Source organism: Ursus americanus, chromosome 16 (assembly GCF_024610735.1).
Source record: "Ursus americanus isolate L20-20 chromosome 16, mUrsAme1.1.p, whole genome shotgun sequence".
Taxonomy (NCBI): domain Eukaryota; kingdom Metazoa; phylum Chordata; class Mammalia; order Carnivora; family Ursidae; genus Ursus; species Ursus americanus.
In genome coordinates, this window is record NC_142142.1 from 6424924 (window position 1) to 6436183 (window position 11260).

The 11260-nt window shown below is 39.7% G+C and overlaps 1 protein-coding gene across 1 annotated transcript in view; it reads right to left on the bottom strand.

The window, feature by feature from the left end:
- The window catches only part of LOC123782525 (uncharacterized), a 382057-nt gene that overhangs the window by 260420 nt on the left and 110377 nt on the right, over window positions 1-11260 (bottom strand). The window lies entirely within an intron of this gene.

Genomic DNA, 11260 nt, shown 5'->3' on the forward strand with positions numbered 1-11260 from the left:
ACTCAATAAATACTCATTATTACCGTGGAGGGGGTAGCGGGTGATAATCCCTACCGCACAGTAACATTGAGAGGATAGAGATCAGAGTTTTCTGCCTGTGGCAAGCTAGCCACAGATTTTTCTTAAATTCTCATCTAGTCATTAGCATGGAAGCTTGGCGTTTAAGAACTAGGTTTCTCTCACTTTCTCTCTCATCTATACCAGGACTAAGTGTGGTGAATGGGGGAAGTAAGATTCAACTAGGATTCAAATGGGATTAAAAGGACTAATCTTATTCACAGAAAGAGGAAGAACAACAGAAGGCCATAGTTTTCAAAGTTGTCCCAAGAAACTGTGATTGCTTTCTGGAAGGTGGCAAACTAAAGGGGGTGTCCTGGCCATTGCTTATTCCTTGTTCACATGAATCACAGTCCTGGGAGAGTGTCTGCCTTCTGGTTCCCATTGATCTGAAAGGGCTTCCAGGAGGAGGCCCTCTGGGAACTTGGGGAGGTGAGTCAACTTATAGAGGTGTTCCCAGGCAGCCCCTGCCGTTAGAGGCTTCTGGGTCTCAGGCAAGTGCTCACTGAAGTGAGAGTATCTTTCCCAGTGAACAATGTTCTCCAGGGACTGAGGATCATAAAAACACTGCCCTGTTCCCATTCATGTTTATGTTGGCCTGGTCAGTGGAGGGCACTAGTTTAGGTAGCCAATTTCCCTTGAGAGCCAGAGTCTGAGGTTGCCCGATAAGCAGGACAGCTCCCATTCCCAGTATTTCATTTAGCCCCCATCTCTGAGTTGCAAATCATTTACTAGAAACTAGATTGACATGAAATGACAAGAAATAAGGACAGAACATAAATTTGTTTCTGGGGACAGCAGTTTCCCCAAGCTTTTTTGTTATTAGAAGAAAAGATTTACTGTCAAAACGTATTTACGACCAGAAATTACCAGCATCACATATCTGAGATTCTTTCCGATGATGACAACCACCAATTCTCCCAGCCCATGTCAAAATTCATGCCTAATGTCCATTTGTTGTATCATTTAAAGTTAAATATTCAAGAATCATTTATAATGTTCCAGGCCCTGTAAAAGATGAAAGGAATACAAAAATAAACAACAGTAGTTACTACAGTGGGTGTCGGATATTATCCAAAAAACAAGAGATACCAAGTGTTGACAAGGATGTAGAGAAAAGGGAACACTTGCACATTTTTGGTGGGAATGTAAATTGGTACAGTTACTATGAAAAACAGAATGGAAGTTACTCAATAAATTAAAAATAGGACTGCCACACATGATTCAGCAATTCTACTTCTGTCTGGATATATATACACAAGGAAATGAAATCATTATCTCAAGGAAATACCCGTACTCCCATATTCATTGTAGTATTATTCCCTATAGCTAAGATATGGAAACAAGAAAAGGTATGGAATATTCAGCCTTAAAAAAGAAGGAAATCCTGCTGTTTGCAACAAGATGGAGGAATCTAAAAGGCATGATGTTACATGAAATATGCAAGACAGGGAAAGACAAATACTGCACAGTACCACTTATATGTGTAATCAAGAAGAAATCAAGTCAAATTAATAGAAACAGAAAGTAGAATGGTTGTTGCCAGAGGCTGCGGATGGGGAAACAGGGAAAGTTGGTCAAAGAATATAGACTTTCAGTTGTAAGAAGAATAAATTTTGAGGATCTAAGTATAACATAGTGACTACAGTTGATAATTGTAAGAAGAATAAATTTTGAGGATCTAAGTATAACATGGTGACTACAGTTGATAATTGACTATATTGGATAATAATTAAAATTTGCTGAGAGAGGAGAACTTAAATGTTCTCAGAAAAAAAGAAAGAAAGAAAAGTAAATATGTGAGATGATGGACGTGTTAATCAACTCAATGGTGGGAATCCTTTCACAGATACCAAATCATCACATTATAGCCTTTAAATATACTACAAAGTCATTTGTTAATTGTACCTCAATACTTATGCAAACTAACTCAAAATTGACCACTGACTTGAATGTAAAAAAATAATAATAATAATGTAAGCATAAATCTAAAACTTTTAGAAAAACTTAGCAGAAAATCTTCAGGATCCAGGGCAAAGTGTTCTTAGTTTTGTCTCCAAAAGCATGATTCCTTTTAGGAAAAATTGATAAATTAAGATTTATTAAAATTAAAAACTGTTTCTGTGTCAAAGACTCAGTTGAGAGGATGAAATAACAACCTACAGGTGGGAGAATATATTTGCAAATTACATACTGAAGAAAGGCCTAGTATCTAGAACAGATATGAACTCTGAAAACTCAACTAGGAAAAAATGTAATTAGAAATAGGCGAAAGACATGGAAAGACATTTCATGGAAAAAGAAACAGATGCAAATAAACACGTAAAAAGTTCAAAGCTATTAGGAGGAAATAAAAATTAAAACTATAGCGAAATATTACTATATCAGAAATATCACAGGGCGCCTGGGTGGCGCAGTCGTTAAGCATCTGCCTTCAGCTCAGGGCGTGATCCCAGCCTTCTGGGATCGAGCCCCACATCAGGCTTCTCCGCTAGGAGCCTGCTTCTTCCTCTCCCACTCCCCCTGCTTGTGTTCCCTCTCTCTCTGGCTGTCTCTCTCTGTCAAATAAAAAAAAAAAAAAAAAAAAAAAAAAAACCTTAAAAAAAAAAAAAAGAAAAGAAATATCACATCAGAATGGCTTTAAAAAAGGTGAAAACATCAAATGCTGGCAAGGATGTGGGGAAACTGGATCACTCATACACTGCTGGTTGAAATGCAAAATGGTACAGCCACCACTCTGGAAAACAGTTCGGCAGTTTCTAAAAATACTAAACATGCAACTAACATATGGCTGAGTGTTTGGTACTCCTGGCATTCATCCCAGAGAAATGAAGAGTTATGTTCACCAAAAGCCTGCACACGAATGTTTATAGCAGCTTTATGCATAATAGCCGAAAACTGGGAACACAGATGTTCTTCAACAGGAGAATGGCTAAACAAACTGTGGTACAACCATGCCCTGTAAATAGCACTTAAAAGGAATGAACTCTTAACACACAGAATAAGCTGGATAAATCTCCAAAGAATGATGCAGTGGGGAAAAAAAAAACAAACAATCCCAAAAGATTACATATTGTATGATTTCATTTATATGACATTCTTCAATCGACAAAATTAGAGAGCTATAGCACACATTAGTGATTGCCAGAGACTAAATGGGGGATGGGAGGGAGGAAAGTGGATGGGGCTATAAAAGGACAACAAGAGGGATCCTTGTGGCTCTGGAAGTGTTCCGTATCTCCACTGTAGCGATGTCGATATCTTTATTTTGATACTGCACTATTGTTTTGCAAGATACCACCATTGGAGGAATTGGGTGAAGGATACATGGGATCTCTATATGAAATATTACAACTGCATGTGACTCTACAAACATCTCAAAATAAAAAGCTAAAAAAAAATCTTAAAGAGTTGACAAGGTTGGAATGGTGTTGGAGTAGGAGGACCCTAAATGCACCTCATTCCACTAACACAACTAGATAACTATCAAATCATCCTAAATACTGCAGGACTCCACCTGAAGGCTGGCAGAACAAACTCCACAACTAAAGGTGGAGAAGAGGCAACACCGAAGAAGGTAGGGAGTGCAGAGACACGGTTTGGGAGAGAAACAGACCATGGCTATGGCAGTGGGAAGGGAGCCACAGTCACAGAGAAGGGCAAAGAGACAGACTAGCACAGAGAGGCGCACACAGAGAAAATGAATCCCCATAAGCAGCTGGCTTGGACAGTGAGGGAGGGGCCGCATTTCATGAGTTCCTCCAACCAGTGGGCTTAAAGCCTGGAGTTTTAAAGGTCACTGTGTTTGGCTTGGGAAAAGTGCCCTGGAGGGCACGGGGGATGGTCTTAGAGAAGAGGCAGGCAAACAGCCCACAGACCTACAGCATGGAAAACAGTGATCTAAAGAGCTCCCGGGGCACACAGTGGGGAGGTTATTTGCCCTTCTCAAAGCATGTCCCAGTGAGACAGCAATCACAGGGAGACCTCTGCAGGGACAAAGAAACTGGTCAGCACCATTCCCTCCTCCGCCCCTCAGCATAAGCACAGAGCCACCAGTGGGAACCAGCACAGTGCTGACACTCAACACTTGCTTATACCAAGCCCTGCCCCTCCCAGTCACGCTGGCCTCGGTCTCAGAATGGTGGGCCACTTCCCCCGGAAGTCCTGCCCAAACCCCTACTCACAGCTTGTCTTCCAACAAGGGAGTTTCGCAGAGCTGTGGTTCCTGTGGCTTGGCAACAGGCCTCATTTCACAAACAGACAAGAACACACCTAGTTAAAATGCACCATATTCAGGACAGGGACCAAACACTGCCCACAACAGGCAAAGAGAGCCTCTGTAGATGACTGGCCTGAAGGATAGAGGGGCCAGGACACAACAGCAGAGCACATGCAGCATACGTTGGAGACACTCCCAGAAGTGCCAGACTCTGAGGCGTGGGGGACACTATACTGCAGGGCATTACAGGACCTCTTCTTCGGGATAGAAGATCTATCAAGAAGACAGCAACATGCAGTGAAATGAAACTGGACCACTTTCTTATACCACACACAAAAATAGATTCAAAATGGATTCAAGACCTAAATATGAGACCCGAAAACATAAAAATCCTAGAAGAGAGCACAGGCAGTAATTTCTCTGACATTGGCAGTAGCGACTTTTGTCTAGATAGGTCTCCTGAGGCAAGGGAAACAAAAGCAAAAGTAACTATTGAGGCTTCACCAAAATAAGAAGCGACTGCACAGTGAAGGAAACAACCAAGAAAACGAAAAGACAACCTACAGAATGGGAGAATTTGCAAATGAAAAGGGTTAGTATCCAAAATTTATAAAGAACTTACAAAACTCAACACCCAAAAGCCAAATAATCCAATTAAAAAATAGGCAGAAGACATGAACAGACATTTCTCCAGAGAAGACATCCAGATGGCCAGCAGACACATGAAAAGATGCTCATCATCACCTAGTATCAGGGAAATGCAAATCAAAACTGCAATATTACCTCACACCTGCGAGAATGGCTAAAATAAAAAGCGCAAGAAACAACAGATGTTGGCGAGGATGTAGAGAAAAAGGAACCCTCCTGCCCTTTTGGTAGGAGTGCAAACTGGTGCCGCCACTGTGGAAAACAGGATGGAGGTTCCTCAGAAAGTTAAAAGTAGAGCTACCCTGTGATCTAACAATCAGACTACTGGGTATTTACCTAAAAAAAATAAAAACATTAATTCAAAGGGATACATGCACCCAATGTTTATACCAGCGTTATAAGATATGGAAGCAGCCCAAGTGTCCATTGATTGATGAATGGATAAAGAAGATGTGGTATATACAAACACACAAATACATATATAGTGAAATATTACTCAGCATAAAAAAAGAATGAAATCTTTCCATTCACAACAACACAGAAGGAACTTGAGAATATAATGCTAAGCAAAATAAGTCAATCAGAGAAAGATAAATACCATATGATTTCACTCCTATGTGGAACTTAAGAAACAAAACAAATAAGCAAAGGAGAGAGAGAGAGAGAGAAATCAAGAAACAGACTCCTAATTATAGAGAACAAATAGATAAACTGATGGTTACGAGAGGAAAAGTGGGGGGATGGGTGAAATAGGTGATGGGGACTAAGGAGAGCAGTTGTGATGAGCACCAGGCCATGTATGGAATTATTGAATCACTATATTGTACATCTGAAACTAATATGACACCATATGTTAACTACCTGAAATTAAAATAAAAACTTAAAAAAACTAAATAAATAATGAAAAATATCTTAGGGGCGCCTAGGTGGCTCAGTCATTAAGCATCTGCCTTTGGCTCAGGTCAGGATCCCAGAGTCCTGGGATCTAGCCCTGCACTGGGCTCCCTGCTCAGCGGAAGCCTGCTTCCCCCTCTCCCACTCCCCCTGCTTGTGTTCCCTCTCTTGCTGGCTGTCTCTATCTCTGTCAAGTAAATAAATAAAATTAAAAAAAAAAGACTTAAGATTTTATTTATTTGACAGAGAGAGACACAGCAAGAGAGGGAACACAAGCAGGGGGAGTGGGAGAGGAAGAAGCAGGCTTCCAGAGGAGGAGCTGATGTGGGACTCGATCCCAGAATGTCGGGATCGCCCTGAGCCCAAGGCAGACACTTAACGACTAAGCCACCCAGGCACCCCAAAAAAAGAAAAATCTTAAAGAGTCTTAGGTTATATGCTATGGCATTCAGAATTCTTCTTTTTTTTTTTTTCCTTTCACCATATGTGATGGGCACCCAACAAAGAAGTGGTTAGAGGATGGAGAGGGGGCTGACATGAAGCCCCATTAACTGGTCTCCCTGCCAGGATGTAGATGTTGGGTGGAAGTGGGTAAGAGAGCTGATGAGCTGGGCGAGAACCTTAGAGAAGGCACACCTGATGGCCACCATTTCCCATGGGAAGTCAGGAGCAATGTCAAATTAGCTGTTAGGAGAAGAGATTGGCAGGCTGAATAAAGAGCTTGAGAAGAATGGTGACAATTTAAAAACTGAAAGAAATTAAGTGTGATGCAGAAGTCTCAGCTCAGGTTAATGGCCACAAATTCGTTTTGATGTAAGATTTCAAAGGTGTGTGATTTTTTCCCCCTAAGTTTAATTATCATCTCAGAGGGAGAAAGGTAGTCAGGCTGGGCCCAGTTCAGCTGGGAGAGTACAGCCAAAATCAAAGAGGAGAAAAGTCTGTGTATCCCTAGAAAGCAGCTCCAGGTGAATGACTACAGTCCAAACTGATAAGGAGCTGAGGTGATTTTGTGGCAGAACTCTCCAGAAAGTGAGAAAGAATGGAGACAGAGCTTGTATGTGGAGAGGAAAACAGAGCAAGAATTCAAACCCTGGTCTGCCTGGCTCTGTAGTACATGTTCCTTTCACTGCCCAAGTTCCCTCCTTTTTGAACTTTGATTCAGCAGGTCAGTCCCAGGCTGAGTGTGGGAAGAATCTGTGCCAGCCCCAGTCTGGAGCTGCAAGCCTGAAGTCCGGGTGTCTGTCCTAGAATGAGTGCTGAGAGTTTGGAACAGGGTCTGTGCACCTTTCAGAAGTCCACGTCCCTCTCCTCTAGGAAGCTTTCCCTCATTCCCTCAGGCTGGGTTAGGCCTTGACTTCTAGACTCCATATCTCTACACTCCGCAGAGACTAAGAGCTTCTGCAGGACTGATCCTGGGGCCTGTCAAGAGGAGGCTTCAGGAATATTGTCTTGGAAGGAACTCAAATGTAGGTGGTCTATTGAAGCTGATAGTCTCTGAATATATATAACCATTTAAACGTGGTGGGATATTGCAGAATCCATGATTCTGTCTCTCCCTTGCCCCCTTACTGTTTAGTTCCTCCAAATGCTTCCCCTGATTCCAAAGCTAGCCTTAACTTTTCCATTCCCCAGGGTTCTGAGCAGAGTGATTCCCTGGTGGCCCAAGCCTGGCCTCCCCTGGAGATAGGCACTACTGCCAAGATGTCCCTGTGTAGTAAGATAAAATTCAATCCCTCTGCCACAAAGACATCCTGGGCTCTTGCAGGATCTGGAGTGGCAGAGCAGCCCGGAACAATAGCCAGGGTGAGTAACCTGGGGCCCCAACACATCTCCTTCTCCACTTCCCAGTTGGGTGACTTCCAGCACCTTAGCCTCAGATAGAGATAAGAGTGGGAAGGGTCTGCAAATAACACAGAAGAAAGAGAAGTAACCAGTCTCGGACCATGAGAGATACTAGTCCCATCTCCTGCTTGGAGAAGAGGGCCTGAAGGAGGCTGTCTACCTGAGGTTCAGGGAGTTTAAGTCTGAACACATTCTAGGGAGAGATGTCCCTCATAGTCTCTCCAGAAAGTAGATGAGAAAATGTGCCAAGTTCTCTTCCCATCTGGCATTTTGGGGTCATCTGAGCTCTGGTTCAGCATCTCAGCTATCCTCCTCCTTGTCTAGACTGGCATTTCTCCACAGGCCTTCTTTATCACACTGGGCTGGCTTCCCATAGTGGCCCCACGGTGGTACAGAGTAATCCTGATTACCAGGACTCTGTGAACCCAGTGGTGAAAGAGAGCTGGGAAGTCTCACCTTTCCTCACTTCCCTTGTTTTCAATGCTGTCCATCTTTCAGTTCAGTCTTGGCATCTCTGAGTCCAGAACCTTGCTGGGAGAATTGTTTTCAGAAAGTAACCTGTCTTCTGCAAGAATGCAAGGGACAGGAGTAGGAATCACATAGCTGCTCCCTAGAAGACCATCCTGCTTTCAATCCCATTCCTTACTCTTGCCTTTATCAACTCTAACTCCTTAGTTCTTTTGAAGTGGATGTGCGGCATAACCTCCTCTCTATGAACTTAATCTTCTATTTCTGCCAGTTTCTTTCCACCCTTCCTACCATTGTTCATCAACTGTAATATTGTTGATATACCTCATATCCCATCCTGTTCTTCTGCCACTGTCAGATCATATTTTTAAATTCTGACTATCATTTAAATGAGATTTTGGAGAGAGTAAAGGTTTGTGTGCAATTCACCATGTTTAATTAGAAAACTCTTCCCATTAAATGTTTTTACCTTTTATAAAGTGTTGATTTATTAATATGTTATTATGAAAAATAATAAAATCCTCTCTCAAAATTAGAGTGAGGAGAAACTTGATCTCTATATACTCATACCTAGCTACCAAAATCATCAGCTTGTAAACACTCTTGCAGCTTGGTGCTACACAATTCTACCACAGGTGGCCCCCACTCCCCCAATTATTTTGAAGTCAGTATAATGTCCTTCTTTATTTTACAAATATTTTCAAATCTTAAAATATAGCCACAGTATTATAATCACACCAAAATAAAAGATCATCATCAAGAATTTAACCAGTATTTATATTTCCCCAATTATCCCATTAAAGTATCTCGGAAAGCTAGTTTGCAGACTTTTTATAACTGATTTGCTCAAAACAAGGTCCTAACAAGGTTCATCCGTTGCATTTGGTTGATATGAGTCAAGTCTCTCCTAATCTATGGATTTTCACCCATTCCTTTTTTATTTTCTTGTAATTTATTTGTGGAAGAAACTGGAATTTTGTCCTGGAAGCTTTTGTTTTTGTTGTAGTTTGGATTTTTCTCATCACATCCCGTGGTGTCTTTTAACATATCTGCTTGCCTGGTGTCTCCTATACTCTCTAGAAACTGGTAGATACGAGTCAGGTTTGTTATTTTGGTAAAATACAGTATCTAGTTTTCTCTCATTTGTGATATCTTTCCCCGGTGATTTTTTTGCCATTATTTTATTGGGTTTGTTAAATAGGAATACTTCAGTTCTATTACTTCTTAATAGCTGGAATGTTTCTATAGAAACTTTCCACCTTCAGTTCCTTTCTTTAAACCATGCTACAGTTTGTAGAAGAAAAGTAGGTTATTTGTCAGTTTTCAGAATACTGAATGCCTAGCCTTCCTGACCTCATTCTTTCTCTCTCTCTCTCTCTCTCTCTCTCTGTTTCTATCCCTAGCAGTTCTTATTCCCATTGATGCTTGATTGACCCATATTTGGCAAGTGGGAGCCTCTCTGAGTTGACTTCTTTGTCTTTAAAAAATAATCTCAGTTGTCTTTAGTTTCCTGTTTTCTATTATTAAAAAGATATCCAAGGTCATTTGGCATGTTTCCAGTAGAAGGCTTATCACCCATTTATGAAAGGATACCTGAAATTGGGCGAAAGGATATTTAGAGACCACATCTAAGCCTTAGATGTGTTCTTTGCTACTGAATTGTTTTGATTGTAGGTATTTTCTGTAAATAAAGTGAAGAGATATATATTATTTAAAGGATAAATATTTCATGAACTTATTCTGATATTCTCAAGTTGATATTCTCAGCTTTATGATTACAGCATTTTAACCAACTCTTTTGAATTTACAAATATATCCTCTATGCTTACCCTGAAAGGTTTCTTCCCAAATGCATTAAAATAATGACTCAAATGATTTATCCTATACTATTAATATTTGTATAAAAATACAAATGTATTGACTTTGATGTATTTTTTTCCTTTTCCACCTGAACAACATTCTAAATATATTAAGAATGTGTAGATTCAATCAATTTTTCTGCAACCTTCTCTGCACATTGATCCTTTATTTGTGGTCTAGTGGTCTTAAGAGATTTCTGGGATAAATGGTAATTTTTTCATTTTGAGATTTATTGCTTTTATCAGAGCACCTGTATAATTTTTGTTTATCCTTGCAATACGATTACCATACCTAAATACATATAAATTTGCTTATCAGTATTTATTTCCTAGTACATGACAAATACTTTAATGTAGACAGTTTTTTTTTTTACTTTTCAGAAAAGTGTTTTATGATATATTTTAATATCTTTCTGGTTTTCATTTTTATTTTATTCTCCTTCAGGAATATCTATTATGTTTAAAATTCCACTGTTTATTGGGCATCTCTATTATAGTCTAATTATTTTATCATTGCTTTCATTTAATTATATTTCATTATTTTCAACTCTATTCTCTACCTCTGAATATTTTAAACAGCAGTCCATTTTGTAATAAAAATATTCTCTATTTTATCATAGATTTTATTATTTTTTTCATGTTATTTTATTTGGCTTACCCTTTTGGTATTCACTTTCTTTTTTATTATCAACTCATTTTTATACCCTAATATCAAAAAATTTAATTTGGTTCATGATTTCGTTTATTTATTTATAAAATATTTATCCAGAATTTTCTTCTTCTTCCTTAATAATTCCTTATCTCAAAGAGTATTTTTATATATCTTTAACATGTTTTATCCCTTTTCATTTTTACATAATGTGTCTGCACAAATTCTATGTTGGAATTTTTCTGTTACTCATCTTTGAATGGGGTGAGCTCTGCCAGGGATTAATATTTGTTCAAAACAGTGTCTGAGAGAGAAGAAATGGAGGATGACAGACCTGACAGAGTCAAAACTTTATTTCATTACATTCTCTTTTAAAATATTCTACTAGAATATGTGCAATCTGTTTTAGAGACCCAATGCTGTCACCTCCCCCGAAGGAAAAAGAAGTCATTCTTCCCTTCAGAGTGAGTTGATTACATTGGCTAGATATGGCATAACTGTACACCCAGTGCTCATAGTAAAACCCCTTTTAGCTCTCAGATCTATTTTTGGTGGGTTGTTTAAACCTCTGCTAAAAGATATCTCAGTGGCTGTTTCCCTTATGTTGTTTTTATTGGCTTATCT